Below are 22,199 nucleotides of genomic sequence, written 5' to 3'. Positions count from 1 at the left end.
AATAAGAGTGGAGAGGTACTGCGGAGCTGCAGGACGAATGCAATGTGTAGATCAGTAAGAGGAGTTTGAACTGTATATGGAAATGGATAGGGAGCCAATGAAGTGACTTGGAGATGACTTATTTGAGTGTAGCAACACTGGCAGAAGTATGTTGTGCAGCAGAATTTTGTGACAAATTGAAGGAGGTACAGGTGGTTTAGTGGGGGACCTGTGAGAAGCACCGAGGTGAAACGCTGGCCACCGTCTGACCTGCACGATGAAATATTTTGTGATACAGTTTTGAGGTGTCATTTTTCTTGTTTTAATGATTGGAAATACTTTCGATTCAATAGAAATAATACACACCAGAAGGATCCAAGATGATGCCAGGAATGTGTGTGTATGTGAGTGTGCTGTTCTAGGTAAAGTATAGTGTAGCTTCAACAAGCAGCTTAAACTATCTCCAAGTAGAAGCTTTATCAGTAGACTCTCAATTCTTAAGCAAATCTTCTTTATTGTAGTACTCAGAACAAAGAAAATCCAATTTACAGTTCAATTGTTTAGAAGAGAATTGTTGCCTTTCCCACAGAGTCTGTATCTAGCCACTCCAGAGACGAGGAGGAGGAGCCCTAGGGGACACTGCAGTGGACTTCATAAAATGCTCCCATGAACATAGCTCCCTTACCTTGTGTACGGAGCCCCCACCCCCCCCCCCCAAACCCACTACCCACAACTGTACACCACTACCATAGCCCTTACAGGAGAAGGGGGCACCTAGATGTGGGTACAGTGGATTTGTGATGGGTTTTGGAGAGCTCACTGTTTCCTCCAGAAATGTAACAGGTAGGGGGGGGTATGGGCCTGGGTCCATCTGTCTGAAGTGCACTGCAGTACCCACTAAAACTGCTCCTGGGACCTGCATGCGCTGTCATGGACCTGAGTATGACATCTGAGGCTGGCACGACATATTTTTAAAGATGTCTTTTGACGGTGAGAGGGGGTTAGTGACCACTGGGGGAGTAACAGGAAATCATCCCCAATTCCTTCCAGTGGTCATCTGGTCATTTCACGCACCTTTTTGTGCCTTATTTGTAAGAAAAACAGATCTGGGTGAAAACGTCCAAGTGTTCATCAAGGACGTCCTTGTTTTTTTCGATTATGGGTCAAGGATGTCCAAGTGTTAAGCACACCCAAGTCTCGCCTTCGCTATGTCTCCGACACGTCCCCTTGAATTTTGGACATCCTTGCGACAGACTGCAGTTGGAGACGTCCAAAATTGGGTTTCGATTATACCAATTTGGACGTCTCTGGGAGAAGGACATCCATCTTTCATTTGATGTCAAAAGATGGATGTTCTTCTCTTACAAAAATGAGCCTGAAAGTTGTTTCAATATGGCCTGAGTACACAAATATCCAAAAAGAATTTCCTCAGTATCATTCCATATGAATAGTATGGCATCTAAGAATCTTTTCCATAAAGTTATGGATTGAAACCATGATGAACAATAAATATGTTCTTTAATGTGTGATAAAATGCCATAAATAAGTAAATAAATATAAACTTTTAATGTTGAGCACCTGATTCTCAAAGTGAACATATTCCAAACACTATAATGAAAATAAAATGATTTTTTTCTACCTTTGTTGTCTGGTGGCTTTGTTTTTCCGATCATGCTGGCCCAGTATCCGATTCTGCTGCTATATGTCCTCTTAACTCCGTTTCCAGGGCTTCCTTTCCATTTATTTCTTTCCTTTCCTCCTTTCTTCTTCATTTCTGGTCCTCCGCAGACTTGACTGTCCAGTGGATCCAGCTTCTGCCTATTTTCTTCATCCATGTGCAGCTTTTCTCCTCTCTTCCTTTTCCTCATCTCATCTCCTTCCTCACTCTTCCCTTCCCTCCATCCATATCCAGCATTTCTTCTCTCTCCCCTGCCTTCCCCTCCATCCGGGGCAGAGGGAGCATGGAAATGAACAATGCTGACCGACGCGCAGCACCCCCCCAGCGGCGTGCACCCGGGGGTGTCCCTTCACCAGGGTGGGTCGCGCTGCACGGGGGGTGTCAGTGCGGAAAGCCACTGCTGCCTGCCCCGAAGAATTCACTGGACAAGGGAGGGGAGGGACCGGACCCTGTAGCTGGGAGGGAGGGAGGGAGGAAGGAGAGCCGGCTCATCCTCAAGAACAACCGGCTCGCAAGTCGGTAAAAAAGTTAACAACCGGCTCGCGGTGCGAGCCGGCTCTAGCACACCACTGGTCTTGTGTTAAGCAAAGCCTTTCAGGGAGTGCATTCCAGAGCATGGGGACTACTACAGATAAGGCTCGCTTGCGGGTATCACATTGTGTGATGTCCATTGGAGAGGGTGTGGTAGGGAAATTCCTTGGTGATCTTAGTAACCTTGAAGGTGTGCAGGGGGAGATCCTGTTCTTCAAGTACTCTGGACCATTTTTTTAAAGGTCAAACATGAGTTTTAAATTTGGCTCTGCATTCTACTGGTAGCCAGTGAAGTTTATGGAAAAATGGTATGATGTGGTCATGTTGCATAAAACCTTCTGTTAGTCTTGCTGCAGCATTCTGAATCAATTGGAGCTGGTGCAAGCCCTTTGTAGTCACACCAGTGTAAAGTGAATTACAATAATCCAATCTTGATGTTATCATGGCATGCACAACTGAGACAGGGCTTGCCTTCTCAATGTAAAGAGACAGGCAGTGCTATTGTCATAAGTGATAGAAGCTGCTCTTGAAAGTTGCTTGGATTTGGGGGATCAGAGTGAATGCTGAATCGAGCTGTATTCCAATGTTCCTGACTTGTGATTTGAGGGGGGGGGGAATCATATTTCCCAAAATATATTTTGATGCAGGTATGTCCCCACTTCTGTTAGGGACCCATAGAAGCTCGGTTTTACTTGTGTTTTTTGTTGAATGAGGATTGAATAAGTTCTTTGTTTTGGTTTTTATGGAAGTAGATGTAAGAGATCTACCTGTACCAGAAATGGTTTTCATGGGTGATGATGTGGAGGAACTGAAAGAAATCTCAGTGAACCTGAAAGATGCACTAAGTCAAATCCACACAATAAATAGTAGACCGCCTGGACCTATGGAATGCATCCAAGGGTCCTGGAAGAACTCAAATTGGTGATCTGCTGTTAGTAATCTGTAAACTGTCATGTAAACTGTCATTAAAATCATCTGCAGTGCCTGAAGATTGGAGGGTGGCCAATGTAATGCGGATTTGTTTTAAAGGATTCCAGGGGTGATCTGGGGAAATTACAGACTGGTAAGCCTGACATCAGAGCTGGACAAAATAATGTAAACTATTTTAAAGAATAAAACTATGGAACACATAGATAAATAGGATTTAATGGGACAGAGTCAGCATGTATTCAGCCAAGGGAAATCTTGCATCACCAATTTGCTTCATTTCTTTGAAGTCTTGAATAAACATGTCGGTAAAGGTGAGCCAGTTGATGTAGTGTATCTAGATTTTCAGAAATCTTTTGACAATGTTACTCTTGAGATTCTCCTGAGAAAATTAAAGAATCATGGGATAGGAGGCAATGTTCTGTTGTGGATTATGAACTGCATATTGGACAGAAAAGGGAAAGGGAAATGGGACTTGATATACTGCCTTTCTGAGGTTTTTGCAACTACATTCAAAGTGGTTTATATATATATATATATATATATATATATTCAGGTACTTATTTTGTACCAAGGGCAATGGAGGGTTAAGTGATTTACCCAAAGTCACAATGAACTGCAGTAGGAATTGAACTCAGTTCCCCAGGATCAAAGTCCAGTACACTAACCACTAAGCTAATGGCCATTTCACTCAATGGGGGGAGGGTGAATAGTAGATTGCCACAGGGATATGTACTGTACAATTTAATATATTTATATATGATTTGGAAATGGGAATGACAAGTGAGGTGATTAAATTTGCAGACGACAAAACTATGCAAGGTTTTTAAAACACATGTGGAGTGTGAAAAATTGCATGAAGACCTTAGGAAACTGGAAGACTTGGCATTGAAATGAAATTTGATGTAGACAAATGTAAAGTGATGCATATTAAGAATAATAATCTAAATCATAGTTACTTGATGATAGGGTCCACCATGTGGGTCAGCACCCAAGAAAAAGATCTAAGTGTTATCATAGACAATAAGCTGAAATCTTCTGCCCAATGTGCAGCAGTGGCCAAAAAAGCAAACAGGATGCTAGGAATTATTAGGAAAGGGGTTGTAAATAATACCAAGAATTCTATAATGCCTCTGTATTGCTCCATGGTGTGACCTCACCTTGAGTATTGCATTCAATTCTGGTCGCCATATCTCAAAAAAAGATATAGCGGAATTGGAAAAGGTTAAAAGAAGAGTGACCAAAATGATAAAGGGGATGGAACTCCTCTCATATGAGGAAAGGCTAGCGAGGTTAGGGCTCTTCAGTTTGGAAAAGAGATGTCTGAGGGGAGATATGATTGAGGTCTACAAAATCCTATGTCGTGTACAATGAGTAGAAGTGATTCAATTTTTTACTCTTACAAAAAGTAGAAAGAGTAAGGGACACTCAATGAAGTTACATGGAAATACTTTTAAAACAAATAGGAGGAAATATTTTTTCACTCGACAAATAGTTATGCTCTGTAACTCATTGTCGGATGATGTGGTAACAGCAGTTAGAGTATATGGGTTTTAGAAAGGTTTGGACAAGTTCTTGCAGGAAAAGTCTATAGTCTGCTATTGAGACAGACATGGAAAGCTACTGCTTGCCCTGGATTGGTAGCATGGAATGTTACTACTATTTGGGATTCTGCCATGTACTTTTGACCTGGATTGGCCACTGCTGGAAGCAGGATACAGTATGGTTATTCTTATATGCATCATCCCAGCTCCTAAATTTCAGTAACCTTTTGAGAATTTACCCCTATGTGGGCACTATATTCTCTTTCTTTACAGGATCATACTTGGTGAGATCCCTGCTATTTGGATGCCTATGTGCAGCAATATTGGCACCTATTTTACACTTATATTTGAAAAAAAATTACTCCTAGGTCCAAAACAGTGTTAAATAATGCTAAAAAATAAAACAAAACACACGTTAACCATCATTCTCAGTAATGCAAATTAGTAACTATGGCCCTGACAGTGCCCTAATGAAGGCACATATTTATCAGACAAAGAATGACAATTTTCTATAGACAGAACATGAGAAGAAGCTTGAATTGTACTGGTTTAGCCTTGAAAACACAATAGATTCTATCTAAAATTCTTCCAGGAAATAGCAGTCACCTTGTTTACTAGCTCCTGAATTTTTAAAGCCAACCACTAAACATAGCACAGAAGAAAAGATAATAAGACCCAGAGAACTTACTGTCTCACAAGTGAGTAACTGTCTATTTCATATGGTAACCAGCTGGTGATTTATATGAAAATACATTCCTCTTGGACAAGTGTTCCTATCATACAAATCGTCTCCCATGGTGACAGTTGACACCGGAGCAGGCAACTTCAACAGATGGGTCAGAGAATTACTGTATGCCCTTTGCTCTTCTCTGGCAGAGATGATCCCTCCTGATCTGGGTTTCAGCAAGTGCATCAATACAATTGTGTGGGCTGAGCCTTCCCATTACAATACTGAATCTGTTGTGTAGAAAATTGGAAAGCTTTGGTTGCAGGTCTGTTTTTAGTGTTATGAAATCTGGTCTCCAGCATTGAAAGCTTAGTGCAAGCTAAGTATTATCTCAAGATCTAAAAATACATATAGTGCAAAGTATATTATAGCACAAAGGAAATTGAAATTGATATATACGTATAATGGCCTCGACATAATAATATGTTGTATACATGACTTAGGCTTCATGATAAAGTAAATATTAATGAAAAATCATTTAAAAATATACTGTATAAGTTGTGAATGATTTCTACTGTATTATGTGGATTCTTTCAATAAAGTCCTTTGTTAAAAAAAATATATATATAATAAGGATTAAATGAGGATTGTGATACCACCCCTGAAACGTATGCTTGGCTCATTGAATCATTCAGCCAAATAGGGGCAGGTACGCTGCTCTGATAGATCCTACTATGATTCCCTGATCCTATTGACCTTTAAGAAAATTAGACTAATGTGAATAATTTAGTTGGACATGAGCATTTATGTCAGCCTTTGGCAGGCATAAATGCTCGCACCCAAAGTTAGGCGTGAAATGTGCACTAAACTGTTCTCTGCAGAGCACCCTTTACAGAATACTAGCTTAGAGGCCCTTTTACTAAGCTCTGGAAGGGCTAAACTGGGTAGCATGTGCCAAATTGACTCTACTGTCGAGGTAGTGCGGGCATCCAGTAGTAGTTCCAAAGTTGGCACGTGCTGTTTCCCATTCCTAGCGGTAATTGGCAGCATGACCACATTGCTGAGTGCAGCCTGATTACCACACTAATATGTCATGAGCCCTTACCTTAAATAGGTGGAGGTAAGGGCTCAGGCAGTAAATAGCCATATGTTACTTTTAATATTAGCACACGGCCATTTACCGCCACATTTTAAGAAGGCACAGCGTGTGCCAATTTCACACATCCAAAGTATTGCCAGCCACTTTTTACCGCAGCTTAGTAAAAGGGCCCCTTAGTGCAGATTATCCTGGCACCTAACTTTGAGCACTATTTATTGAATCTACCCCCATAGTGTGGTGGCCACAGTGGCCTGCTATTTACCAGCCTTAAATTAAAATTATCTGCTTAGCAGCTGAATAATTCCATTAAATAGTTAACCTTGCAGCACTGCTTCACTTCCTTTTCTAACCTGGACAACAATTATACCAACAATAGCTTGCCATTTAGAGATTTAAAGAAGTTAGTTATAAAGCTGGGTGAAACAGTGCTTTTTTAATTTTAACTATAGTTCATTTTACCACTCAAGCCACTAATCTGTAGTACCTCAGTACTGTAAATTAGTAAATTTGGATTTCTTTTTGTGTGTGTGTGTTTTTTTTTTTTTTTTTTTTTTGCATTGCTGCAGCTGGGAACATCACCTGCTCACAAGTAAGGTGTCTTTGTGGTTTATGCTCCATGCGGTGTTAGGGTCACCTCTAAGGCAAGGCTATTTTTTCCCCTACCTTCATGTTTGCACTAGGTTCTCATATAGGATAGTTAATAACTTTTTGTGAAGATAGATGGGGGAAAAAAACAGCCTTGCCATAGGGATGACCTCGATTCTGCATGGCAAGTGAAACATAAGCCACACAGACAGCCCATTTTTTATACATTACATGAACAGCCTCAGTGCTTGAGCCACTGTCCCCTCTAAGCTGAGTGAGAGTCCTCCAACTGCATTGCTGCCAGTAGGGGGTGGTGCTTCAAACATTGTATTTTCAGTTGCTAGGGACAAACTGGTTTTCTGGTGTCCTACAGAACTTGCCTGTCCCTTACTATTGAAAATGTGATAGTAAAATAGCGCCTGCAATAGGTGGAAGACTCCCACTCAGCTTAGAGCAGGGCTTCTAATCTAAACCCAGTCGTCAGGACACTCCTAGCCAGTCAAGTTTTCAGGATACCCACAATGAATATGCATGACATAAATTTGCATACATTCAGGGTATGGCATACAAACCTAGCTTGTGCATATTCGTTGGGACTGGCTAGGTGTGTCCCAAGGACTGGGTTGAAAACCCCTGGCTTAGAGGGTACAGTGCTTGGGGTACATGAGGGATACAAACTATTGATCCTATTTTTTGGTTGTTCAAATATGTGACCCTTTCTGGGAAAAAGATGACTAAAGTCACCAGAAACAAAACAATAAGGTTTAAATGAACTCTGTTAGAACAAACAAACAATTTGTAATACAACATTCCAAATGCCATCCTTTTATGTGAAAAAAAAAGTTACAGAAGTGCAAACATGTAACTTTTTCAGATTGTTTATGGACCCATGACATAAAAATTGGCCATTCTCAGCATTTTAGATTCTGTACTTTAGTCACATTTTTCTAGAGATCATCATATATACTGATTCTTTAAGCTGCAAAGCTAATATTTGATTATATATCTTGTTACCAGAGTGTGAGGAGTGGATGGTGCAGTTCAGCCACTTTGCAACAGGTGGTGCTAGTCTGCTGAGACTGAGTCAGAGGAGTGGGGCTCAGACCAGGCTAAAGTTAAATGCCCTGAGGTTGAACAGATCAGGGTGGCCCCGAGTGCAGAGGACTCTCAGGGTGTTCCCTTTGGCTGCAGTACCTGAGGGACAGCCCGAGGAAGAGGAGTGGCCCTCAGCAGAGATTGTTACTCTGTAATTGCCAGGCACAGAGGCTTCAGTGAGGTAGGAAAAGTTAAACCTCAGAGTTAAGAGAGTGAGTGTTGACTAACCCAGTGAAGCTGCGTCAGAGAGAGACTACAAGAACCTGAATTAAGAAGTGACTATGTATTTATCCTGTGGAGCCTATTAGGGACAGTGCTCCAGGGACTTATACTAAAGCTCCAAATGATTGTATGGTTAAAATGTCAAACCTGTGGAAAGAATAGACTTGGAAAATCTTTATTTTGAATTTAAATAAGCTTCTTGTTCTACTGGCTGTACTTATTGAGGGCTCCCTGCTTCCTTACCAGGCCACATTACCACACAGAGCAAAACATAGATATATACCATAACCAAAAGAAGAAACCTACAAAAAGAATCAAGATACTACTACTTAACATTTCTAAAGCGCTACTAGGGTTACGCAGCGCTGTACAATTTAACATAGAAGGACAGTCCCTACTCAAAGAGCTTACAATCTAAAGGACACGTGAACAGGCAGTCTGATAGTTGGGTCTGCAGACTGGAACAGTCAAATTGGGGCAGTCTGGATTTCCTGAAAGGTAAGAGTTAGGTGCCGAACTCAGCATTGAAGAGGTGGGCTTTAAGCAAAGACTTGAAGATGGGCAGGGAGGGGGCTTGGCGTAGGGGCTCGGGAAGGTTGCAATATAAAGAGGTCTTTTTACAAAGGTGTGCTAAAGTTACATGCTACAAATAAGTGTACTCTAAGTGCTAGAGATGGCCATATTCCTATGGGTGTCTCAAATATTTAACACATGCTAATCATTAGCACAAACTAAAAATGCTATGGCACCTTTGTAAAAGACCCTCTAACTTAACATTTTGGCTTCAGGGGACCATCTGGTAAAGATATGTCACCAGGGATATTCAGTAAGTGTATGACTTTTATGCCATATGTATAATAATTTATTTGCCATCATCTTTGTTTCAACATGTTGGACTGTTAAATATATACCTACTTCTCTTTGAGTGTTAATTTTAATAAATTGTTTGAGTTTTCTTAGGTCTTAGTGGATGGCACACTAATGCCTTGATCCTTGAGATTAACCTGTGGCATTACATATTCATTGTTTGTTGTCATAAAGTAAATATTGTTGGTACAGTATACATAGAGGGGCATTTTCGATATGACGTCTAAGTCCATCTTTAGACGTTTTGTAAAAAAATCATCCAAAATCTGAATAAGAAAGAAGGTCATTTTCCCAAAAGAAAAACGTCTATCTTTTGTTTTCAAAAATACTTTTTCCAACAAGGTCTTGTGCTTTGGATGTTTTGTTTTTTGGTCCATTAAAAAAAAAAACCCGTCCAAGTGAAAACATAGAAAATCAAGCCATTGGCATGTAGGAGGGGCCGACATTTTTAGAAGACTGGTTTCTCAGGCACCCCAGCAGATAAATGAGGCACCCTAGTGGGCTTAAAAAATATGCTCCCAGGTACACATCTCCCCGTAGCTCCCTTATTTTGTCTGCTGAGCCCCTCAAAACCCACTGCCCACAGCTGTACACAGTAGCCCTTATAGGTGAAGGGGGCACCTATATGTGGGTACAGTGGGTTTCTGGTGAGTTTTGGAGGGCTCACAGTTTCCACCACAAACATGACAGGTATAGAGAAATAGGGACCAGAGTCTCCCCCACACCACAGTGCACTACACTGCACTGACCACTACACTACTCCAGGGACCTGCATGCTGCTCTAATAGACCTGTCTCTAACATATGAGGCTGTCATAGAGGTTGCAAAATCATATTTGTATTCACATTTGTAGGGGGTGGAAGGGGAGCAGTGACTACTGGAGTGTATTGGGGGTCACCCCTGATTACCTCCAGTGGTCATCTGGTCATTTAGGGCACCCTTTTGTGCCTTATTCGTTATAAAAACAGGTCTAGCTCAAAACATCTTAATTTTAGTCCTGGACGGTTTTGTTCCATTATGGCTCAAAATGTCCTAAGTGATAGGAACACACAGATCCCACCTTTAACACACCCCTGACATGGCCCCTTGTGATTTGAATGCACCTCTGATGGACTTCATAGAAAAACGCCTTAAAATAGTTTTGAAAATACCAATTTGGACGTTTTTGTGAGATAAATGTCCAAATACAGATTTTTGCCACTTTTTGGATGTTTTTCTCTTTTGAAAATGAGATCCATAAGATGCTAACATGTTTTGTTAGGACAGTCTACATTCTTGTGAACTTATAATACAAAATGTACATGGATTACTATATAATAATTCGAGCAGAGTAAAGAATTTTTACTTTCACATCTAGTCTGGTACGATTGATGAAAAAATTCAGGAAAGCATGCAGATGAATACCCTGAATACTCTGTTCCGGAGCTGCAAAGGATACTTTAGAAAAAGCATGCAAGAGCACTTTTTACATAGCAGGTCCTATGATGTGGAATTTGTTATCAATGTATATTAGAATTACTACATATACATCACACTTTAAGCGATTCTTAAAGCATTACTTAGTTGTTAAGGCCTATCGTTTGAATGATACTTAAAGTAACAGATAGGCATGGGGTTGGGTTCATTAGTGGGAAATGAAGAGAGACAGACAGACAGCCAGACAGGCAGTAGAATTGTTTGGGTATAATGTGGAGTTAGTGATGTTTTTTGTTTTGATTGTTCTATTTGTGTTGTTTATGCATTATATTGATTATGTATGTATTTTTCTTCTCTGTTTAGGAATAAGTGGAATACAAATGAATAAAAAAATCTTTAAAAAATACCCAATTACACTTGAAATAATGTAGAGGTTGATTCCAGAATTCACCATGTGTGTGTATATGAGAGATATTTTGAAAAAAAGGGTTTCCATCAAAAATATAAGTAGTATTTACTAATATTACAGCATTATCTTTGAATTGTATAAAGATTCACAAGGATATAGTAAATATAGTAATAAAGCACTATTATTTACAAAAACATAATATATTTTCCTATGAGAACCATTAAAATTAAGGAGCATGATTTGCTGACCATTGAATAATGTTCTTTTTCTAGTGGTATATTCTCTGGATAACAATTTCTTTTCAATCAGTTCCAATCCTGATTGTGAATGTCACCTCTGCTAATTTGATTCTGATTCCAGTACTTATATTTATAATCTGATGGTGTTGTAATATTGCATCCAAAAAGAAAGGTGAGGCAAATACCAGGAGGATATAAAAAAAAATGCAAGGACCTTTATTGTAGCAGCATTGTAATGTTGCATATTGAGTATCATACAAATCTGCTCTTGCAATACTTCAAAGGGAAGTGGAATAGAGAACATATTACATTTATTCATTATCATGTAGGTCAGGCTTTTAATACTGATGAAGATATTTTGTACCAATTTTCTATTATACATATGTCTACTCTAGACAGATTAGTATTTTTTTTAATTAACTACTGTAGAACACCCTTTAGTGACCTAGAAACAAAAGGAATACAGTGCACTCCATTTAAGTGCACGGCGGATAAGCGCATGCTCTATTTAACTGCATGCCGTACTTCGGTCCCGTTTTTGGTGCCATCAATTTCTATGGGGACAAACTTTGGTTTAGCGGACCACTGATAAGTGCAAGATTCGCTTATATGCATGGTTTAAGACTGCTTCTCTGCAGGAAAGACTCCGTATAAGCGCATGCACGGTTGACCTAAATGTTGAGATTTGGGAGTCCCTGACCGTATTATCGAAATTAAAGATGGCTGCCCATCTTGTTTCGATAATACGGGTTTTCCCACCCCTTCGCGTGGACGTACTGCGAGGACGTCCTCAGGAAAACTTGGGCGCCTCGTTCAATTATGCCGCTCCACAGCTTATTAATGTTGACTGTATGATTTACTCCAAGATGTTAGTACAAAAGCTTGGTATAATGCTTATCACTATAATACATCCAGACTAAACATGTCTAGTGTCTGGTTGGAGGCCCTTTGAAAATATGAGACAATTTTGCAATATCCTACACCTTGCAAATAACACAAAAGTGGCTCTTTCATTAGATAGCCCCCATCCTACCCCCTTCATAATGCCTCTCTCACCTAAATGGTGAACTGAAGATTTGTCCTTTCACAAAAGCCCCTTCCCCTCACATCCATGTGATCCTCTGACCTCTCTGAGGGGGTCTTTTACAAAGGCATGCTAAAAACTCATGTGCGCTAAATACTAAGATGCCCATAGGAATATAATGGGTGTCTTAGCATTTAGCACATGCTAATTTTTAGTGTGCACTAAAAACGCTAGCATGTCTTTGTAAAAGGGGCCCTGAGTGCACCCAGGACATACTGGAAGGTCATTCCCTTGTGGTCTAGAGGTGCGGGGCAGCATCAGTTCTCCTCCACCCCCTCCTCATCTGGCTCTGACTGTAAAATGGTGTCAATGACACCATATAGGAAGGCTGGCCCCTAGTGGTAGTACTGTCATTTTGACATAATTTTGCATTCAGAGTAAATGCAAAACCTTACCACAATTTAATAAAAGGGTCCCTTAGTGTGAACAAGTGAAAAGTGATACACAATAGGAAAATGTAAACAAATACAGATGAAAAATTCTGGGTGCTGAGTTAGGATTCACTCCCAAGAAAGAATATCTTGGAGTAATTGTGTTCAATATGTTGAAATTTCGAGTCCAGTGTGTCATGTTACACCTTCCCCCCACCACCACACACACACACACACACACACACAAAAAATAAGTACAAGTTTAGGAATTTTTGGAAAATGAATGAAGAACAAATCTGAGATAATCATTATGCCTCTGTAAAGGTCAATAGTGCTACCCTACCTTGATTACTGTATGCCGCTCTGGGTATCACATCTCAAAAAGAACAAAGCAGAATAGGAAAGGTTCAGAGAAAAGTAACAAAAATGATAAAAGGGGTGCAGCACCTCCCTTGTGAAAAAAATATCCTAAACAGATATCTTCAGTTTGGACAAGACAACAGAGACAGGAAACAAGAGAAATTCATAAAATCAAAGGTAGGGGCACTAGTGTGCACTGAGAGGCAGATGCACGAAAGTCCCCAAAACATCTATCTTCATTGAGAGCCTCGGTAAAAGTTATTGAGTTGAAGATAGCGATTGATTCCCAAAGGGAGTGTGTGGAGGAGTGGCCTAGTGGTTAGGGTGGTGGACTTTGGTCCTGAGGAACTGAGTTCAATTCCCAGCACAAGCAGCTCCTTGTGACTCTGGGCAAGTCACTTAACTCTCCATTGCCCTATGTAAGCTGTATTGAGCCTGCCATGAGTGGGAAAGCATGGGGGTACAAATGTAACAAAAAAAAAGGGAATTGTATGTAAATGAGATGCTTGCAAAACCAGTGATCAGCTTGGTAAGGGGGGAAGCCACTCGGTAAGCTAAGCATGCACAAAACAGTCAATCACTAAGTGTGGCTGCTCTGTGCATGCTCTGAACAGCATGTGCTACTTATGACTTGCATACAAGCTGCAAACTTTTATGATGCAAAGCCACCACAGCTGGGGCCAGAGGGAAAGGGTGATTTTTAATTTTTAAGCATTTTTCCAGTGCAAATTTAACTGAGGTTGGCCGGGGAGTGCGTGGAAGTTTGGCCAGTCCTGCCCTGAAGAATGGCTAAGGTCCAGGACAGCCAAAAGGATCCCAAAATGTGTTATCCCACCACTTACCTAAAGAACTATCTGCTACGGCTGCTTCAGACCTCCCATAAAATTCCCCCTGCTAAAGGTAGGCAGGCCTTTCTGTACATTACTCGTAAATGGTTGTGCATCACTCAGAATGCACATTTAAATACTGATCAACTCATTAGCATTGCTTACCATGCAATTTTCATTGGCTGCCACCGTGAACGGAAAAAGCATGCAGAGCCCCTTTTGCATCATCCGCTGAATACCGAGCTTGCTGAACCGTCTGAAACTAGTAAAAAAGAGCACGTTTCTGGCCAGGAAAGTTTTGTGCATCTCCCCCTTAGAGTGTAGAAGCTTTTTTTGTAACTAGGGATATGGAGTCATTTGAATTGACAGAGAACATTTTAATGGCATTTCCTATGACGAAAATAGCTTTAAAAATAAGAATGAGTGATCACAAACACAATTTCAAATTTAAAAAGAGAGAAGCGCCCTTGGTACAACATAGTTTGGAAAGGGGTCATGAATTCATGGATTATGAATGTTTAGTAATTGATCACGTTCCCTTGGCTATACGTGGTGGAGATCGTAATAGAAAATTGCTGCAAAATGAACAACGCTGGATACATAGATTAGAATCCTTAAATCCAAAAGGATTGAACAATAAAATCGAGTGGAAAGTTTTCTTATAATATTAAAGAAACAGATAAAGAAACCAAGGATTTCTCGAACATTCTGAGAGGTCTCAGGAAGTAGGGGCCATCAGGGCGTCTGACGTAATAAAATCATGTGATCAGCGCCATTATGTGTTGTACATGCAAGTAAAAAGACGGATAAGCTAAGTAGCTAAAAGACATAACTGTGAGTACTTGAGATGTTATATAGATATAAGATAATGACGTTAACACAGTCAAAAATTGACAAAGAATGTTTAATTACAGGGCACAAGAACTGGCATATTAAAGTTATAGCTCCAGATGAAGATGTAACGAAACAGAAGCGCACTGTAGAGGTGCAGTTTATGAAATATAATAAACACACCGGAAATCTGAAGTCTAGAAGATTAAATCGATTTAAAAGACTGTGTTGACAATTGTAATGTGCTTTAGTGGCATTAATTGTTAGAATTTTAGTGAGCACGAGAGTTGTAGTGTAATTTACTATGTTGTTTAATACAAAACAGGCAAATAGAGTAGAGATGGACCACGGTTTTTTTCCAACAGAAAAGAGAAGAGGCACTAGAGATTAAGGCTCTTGTTTACTAAGGTACGTTAGTGTTTTTAGCACACATACACTTAGCATGTGCGCTAACCATGTAGGCGCCTATAGGGATATTGTGGGCACATACATGGTTAACGCATTTACATGGTTAAAGTGTGTTAAAAATGTTAACGCGCCTATATTGCTGCTTAGTAAAGAGGGCCCTAAGTGTCAATTAAAAATGCTCTTTAATCATCAACAGACCAAATAATCAAACCAATATTTTTCCAATTTCCATTCATGTCCACCAGAGAGTGATACAACAAAACTCTCCATCACTCTCTGGTGGACTTTATATAGCAATTGGAGAAATATTGGTTTGATTATTTGGTTGTTGATGGTTAAAGAACATTTTTTTAATTAACACTTGACTTCTAGTGCCTCTTCTCTCCTCTATTGGAAAATCATGGCCTATCCATACTCTGTTTGCCTGTTTTGTTTGGCTTTGCGTTGGGTGGCTCATCTTCTATATTGTTTTATGTCATTTTCTAATGGAAAAGACAATAAACCCCCCAAATTCTAAGTGTCCCCACATAATTTTTTTAAGGGTTGTATACTAACATTAGCACATGGTCATAAAAGAAACAAATGGGGGGAAAAATCACTTTTTGATGGCCACTCTAGAAATGGGCTTAGAGCATGGGAAAGGCCGGTGTAAGGACATACTAAACTCATTTCTTAGCACAGCTTTGTAAAAGGGCTCCTTAGTGACAAGGAATCTAATATAATAAAACGCACTGTGAACGTTCTAATGAGGACAACGTTCTGAAGTCACTAAAACACTCCCTGAAGGCTGAAGGGTTCGTGGCGTTCGTGGTGTGAAGCCAGCCAGGCTGCCAGCCGTCTCTGCCCCGCCCTCGCGTCAAACGTCATGACGTCCAGGGCAAACGTCATGACGTCGACGGCGCAAAAAAAAAAACGCAGCGTCAGGGAAGGAGGCGGCACTCCCGACGTCTCTAGCCTTCCCTTCGCTGTGTTCCGCCTTCTTCTGACGTCAAGGATGACGTCAGAAGAAGGCGGAACACAACGAAGGGAAGGCTAGACGTCGGGAGCGCCGCCTCCTTCCCTGACGCTGCGCTGCCGGAACCGCCGCCACGGAGGTAAATTAAAAAAAAAAAAAAAAGGGATGTAGGGGGAAGAGAAGAGGGTGGGCAGTTGAACAATGGGAGCGGGAGGGCAGAGGAGAAACGACAGCAAGGATGCGAAGGGGGGGGAAGAAGGGGGCGGGACATGCTGGGACATGGGAGACAGAAGAGCATGGATGCGAGGGGGGTCATGGAAGGGAGAGAGGGGAATTGCTGGAAAAGGATGAATGGAGGGGGCAGGGGACAGAGAAGCATGGATGGGCATGGATTGAGATGGCAGGGCTCAGGGAGAGAGGGGAATTGCTGGAAAATGATGAATGGAGGGGGCAGGGGACAGAGAAGCATGGATGGGCATGGATTGAGATGGCAGGGCTCAGGGAGAGAGGGAAATTGCTGGAAAAGGATGAATGGAGGGGCAGGGGACAGAGAAGCATGGATGGGCATGGATTGAGATGGCAGGGCTCAGGGAGAGAGGGGAATTGCTGGAAAATGATGAATGGAGGGGGCAGGGGACAGAGAAGCATGGATGGGCATGGATTGAGATGGCAGGGCTCAGGGAGAGAGGGGAATTGCTGGAAAAGGATGAATGGAGGGGGCAGGGGACAGAGAAGCATTGATGGGCATGGATTGAGATGGCAGGGCTCAGGGAGAGAGGGGAATTGCTGGAAAAGGATGAATGGAGGGGGCAGGGGACAGAGAAGCATGGATGGGCATGGATTGAGATGGCAGGGCTCAGGGAGAGATGGGAATTGCTGGAAAAGGATGAATGGAGGGGGCAGGGGACAGATGGGCATGGATTGGGAGGGCAAGGCTCACTCTCTCTCTCTCATATACAATGTCTTTCTGACTCTCACTCTCACACACTCTGTCTCACAATGTATCACATTCACTCTTTATGTGCCACACAGTCACTCACACACTCGCTTGGTCTCATACACTCACTCTCACAGAGAATCTGTGTCTCACACACACTCTCTCTCTCGCACACACACACACACTCTCACACTGTGTCTCACATACACACTTGCACACACTCTCATTCTCACACACACACTCTCACATACACACTCACACCCAGACTCACTCTCTCTCTCTCACACACACACACTCACACTTTCACTCTGACTCTCACACAGTCACTCTCACATACACTCTCCCAAACATACACACTCCGAGGAAAACCTTACTAGCGCCCGTTTCATTTGTGTCAGAAACGGGCCTTTTTTACTAGTAGTACTAATAAAATATAAAGGTGCCTTTTTACCAAACGGTGATAGGGCTATCACATGGGTAGTATGCGGCAAAACAGTATTACCGCCAGGTGTGCCCAGACACAGTAGTTCTGAGTTTTCTGCATGCTGTTTATTTTCTAGCACATGGGGACAGGAGTAGGCATTCCCGGTGCCAATCAGGCAATGTGAGCACATTGCCACTCACTGTCAGGTTAGTGCATAAGCCCTTACCGCCTATTAAGTAGGTGGCGATAAGGGATCAGACACCCTAATTTTGATATTAGCACACAGCCATTAATGATTCCAATACAAAAAATACTGTTTTCCCGATGTGGTTAAAAGTGGCCTCGGCGCACGGCAATTCCATGCACCAATGCTACCACAGGCCACCTTTTACCGCCACTTGGTTAAAGGGTGCCATAGAATGCATGTTTGCCACAATCTCCATAGATATCTATGCGCCAGCCAGGACTGAAAAGAAAATATAGAACAATGCATATGTTTATATATTCTCCACAGGGAAAGAGAGAAAAATGCTAAGCCAGTAGCTGTCGTAGTGAATTTATAGAAGCTGATAAGAAAGCAGAGATAAAGCCAAAAAATACAGTAACACTCAGTTGCCTTCAGAGACATGGCTAGAAAACAGAAAAATACTAGGAATTATTCAAATAGCAATGCATGATATATGGAGGCCTTCAGAGCATATGGGGAGGAGGTACAGTGCAATTGGTATATGATGAGATGTTTTGTAGCAATATGGCAGAAAATAAGAATCTCAGCTGGGACAGGAAATAAATAAACAAATATATATATATATATATATATATATATATATATATATATATATATATATATATATATATATATATATATATTCGGCAAATCAAAATACGAATGCGCGACACCCCTACGAGAAAAACTACACTGGCTCCCACTTAAAGAACGCATCACGTTCAAACTTTGTACCCTAGTCCACAAGATCATCCATGGAAACGCTCCAGCCTACATGTCAGACCTAATAGAACTACCACCCAGGAATGCAATAAAATCTTCATCCTCCCAATTGTAAAGGTCTGAAATACAAATTGTTGCATGCATCTACTTTTTCCTATATGAGTGCACAGCTATGGAAAGCACTACCACGCAACTTGAAAACGATCCATGAACTGGCCAATTTCCGCAAACTACTGAAAACTTATCTCTTCGACAAGATTTGTCACAAAGATCAACATGTAACTGTACAATCTTTAATATATATAGGAATGTCTTATAACGTCTTTTGCTGTAATACAACCATGTACTTCACCACCATGTAACCCTAACCCTCCATAAACCAAATGTATACTCTTTTCTATTTCCAATATACACGACGAATTGTAAGCCACATTGAGCCTGTAAAGAGGTGGGATAATGTGGGATACAAATGCAAGAAATAATAATAATAATAATATATATATTATGGATAGTCCTGATGACACAAGCACACAGGCCCAACAAATGGTTCACACTAGGATAGAAAGGTCAACTTGAAGTCTATCTCCCCTTTCAGAAGTAATTTATTTAGGGGCTAGGGAGGCAGCCAGCTGAGGTTCCCTTCAATCAGACCCAGGTAGAGGGGTGTGCAAACTGTATTACCATAGAGTATGTAGATTTCAAAATAGTTGCTAATATAGGCAGGCTTATGGTATGTGCATAGAAGGACACCCACTAATGCCCCAAAGAGAGATGGGTGGGGGTGGGGGTGGTAGACACACATTCCAGATTCTAACATCTACTTGTTATCTACTAGGGATGGGCAGCCCAAAGTTCTTGTTTATTTTAATTCCCTACATAAGTACATAAGTATTGCCACACTGGGACAGACCAAAGGTCTATCAAGTCCAGCATCCTGTTTCCTACAGTGGCTAATCCTGGTCACAAATACCTGGCAAGATCTCGAAAAAGTTCAATAGATTTTATGCTGCTTAACCCAGAAATAAGCAGTGGATTTTCCCCCAAGTCAATTTAATAACGGTCTATGGACCTTTCCTTTAGGAAGCCATCCAGACCTTTTCTAAACCCCGCTAAATTAACCGCCTGTACCACATTCTCTGGCAGTGAATTCCAGAGTTTAATTAAATGCTGAGTGAAGAAACATTTCCTCAAATTCATATTAAATTTACTACCGCGGGCTTCTTACCCAGCGGTAAACAGCAGTTGGTGCATGCTGCATGCTTACTATGCATGTAGCTCGTGAGACCTTACCACTAGGTCAATGAGTAGCAGTCCAGTCTCAGGCTGAAAATGGACATGCGCTAGTTTCAATTTTAGTGCATGTTCATTTTTCGGCCCTTAAAAAAGGCCCTTTTTCCTAGATGCGGTAAAAAATGACCCGGTGTGTGCCCAAAAGACACGATTGCATACCACATGGCACTTTTTACCGTGGCTTAGTTAAAGGACCCTCAGTCTTTAAAATTGCAGGTGCTTGCAGTAAAACAATAAAAGAAAAAACTAACATTACATCCTAAAAACTTGCAATAAATTTTCTAAACTAACTCTTCTACACTTCTTCAGACCTGTCAGTGAATTTCTCACATTGTGCATTCTGAGGAATACCCAACAGCCTCATCAGCATTCATTTGATATACTGTGTGCTTGTGTGACTTACATGAGTTAATTTGTGCACTTGAACCTCATTGTGCATTGTGCACCCAGTAATGTCTGTGTACGCCTCAAGGTAAGTGAGCACTTCTGCTTGCACTAAATTCCTGCATCATCACCTCTCTGCTTGGTTATCTATATGTCCCTTCATCAAGCAATACATATGGTGCGGACATGGGTGCTAGGTTTCAGGTTAGTGAATGCGGACATTGATAGATTACTCCCAGAATGGCCATTCACCTTTCACCTTCCGGGGCTCAATTTCCAAGGTCAATATTTACATAGTCAACAAGAATAATGTATGAGATTAGAATTAAAAAAAACAAAAACATTTGAGAAACTAAAATAAAAAGAATCATTCTAGCCCACATCAAGGAAGGCAGCAATAATAAGCATTAAATGAAATACCTATTAAGGAAAACAAAAGCCAGACTTATAGTCCAGCAATAACTAGGCGTGTAATCATACTATGTACTCACTTAACCTTCCCAAAAGAGATTTTGATGTCAGGTATGTGTCCACTTGTGTTAGGGACCCAGTGAAGCTTGGTTTTATTTGGGTTTAGTCAACGTTTGTTGTGTTTAGCCCATTCTTGAATTGATAAGGTAATCAGTTTATTCAGGGATGTAGGTAAGTCAGGTTCAATGCGTATGAGTAACTGCACAAAATCCGGAAGGTGAAAGGAATCCTGTGCAGAAGGAAGGGATCCTCAGGAGCTTAGCCTAGAATGGGTGGCAGAGCTGGTGGTTGGGAGGCGGGGCTAGTGCTGGGCAGACATATACGGTCTGTGCTGGGGCTGGTGGTTGGGAGGCGGGACTAGTGCTGGGCAGACTTATACGGTCTGTGCCGGGGCTGGTGATTGAGTGGCGGGGATAGTGCTGGGCAGACTTATGCGGTCTGTGCCAGAGCCGGTGGTGGGAGGCAGGGATAGTGCTGGGCAGACTTATACGGTCTGTGCCGGGGCTGGTGATTGAGTGGCGGGGATAGTGCTGGCCAGACTTATACAGTCTGTGCCAGAGCTGGTGGTTGGGAGGCGGGGTTGGTGGTTGGGAGGCGGGGATAGGGCTGGCCAGACTTATACGGTCTGTGCACTGAAGAGGACAGTACAAATAAAAAAGTAGCACATATGAATTTATCTTCTTGGGCAGACTGGATGGACCATGCAGGTCTTTTTCTGCCGTCATCTACTATGTTACTATGTAGATGTAGGACTGAAAGCCCGTTAAACAAATCAGCTTGGCTAGCGGCTTGAGGTAAATATTGAATAGAACAGGTGACAATATTGATCCTTGTGGTACTCTACAGGTCAGTGCCCATGGTGGCAATAAGGTGCTGCCAAACGTTATAGACTGTTGTCTCTCTAATAGGAGTGGCCTAGTGGTTAGAGTGGTGGACTTTGGTACTGGGGAACTGGGTTTGATTCCCACTGCAGGCATAGGCAGCTCCTTGTGACTCTGGGCAAGTCACTTAACCCTCCATTGCCCCAGGTACAAATAAGTACCTGTACATAATATGTAAGCCGCATTGAGCCTGCCATGAGTGGGAAAGCGTAGGGTACAAATGTAATATAAATATAAAATATAAATCTGAACCAAGCAAATAATGTTTCATTGATACCTATTTCTGCTAGTCGTGCTAGCATGATATCATGATCCACAATATCAAAAGCTGCTGAGAAATCTAGCAGTACTAACACCGAGGCAAATCCCCTGTCTCGGTTTTTGTGAAGATAATATAGTAGGGATACAAGGACCATTTCTGTTCCATAACCAGGTCTGAATCTCTCTTCTAGTCAATCATTGAGTTGAACACAGACTGTTCTATAAGTTTTCCTAGAAATGGGATGTTGGATAATGAATGGTAACTTTCAAATTTGTCCTGATCAAGGTTGTTTTTCTTTAGCAAATGGTGCACCAGAGCCCTTTTGAATGCTGTTGGTAGTTGCCCATTACAAAGAGAGGTGCTCACAATTTTTGTGATGCTTTCTATGAGGTCCATGCTTGCCTTCTGCACTATCTTTGATGGGCAGGGGTTGACAGAGCAGGTAGTTAGTTGAAGGTCTCTTAGGATTTTGTCAAGGCTCTCCTGTTATTGGGTTAAATGTGTCCT

This window comes from Microcaecilia unicolor, chromosome 1 (genome assembly GCF_901765095.1).
Source record: "Microcaecilia unicolor chromosome 1, aMicUni1.1, whole genome shotgun sequence".
In the NCBI taxonomy this organism is placed as follows: domain Eukaryota; kingdom Metazoa; phylum Chordata; class Amphibia; order Gymnophiona; family Siphonopidae; genus Microcaecilia; species Microcaecilia unicolor.
Note: the sequence above shows the minus strand (reverse complement) of the source record.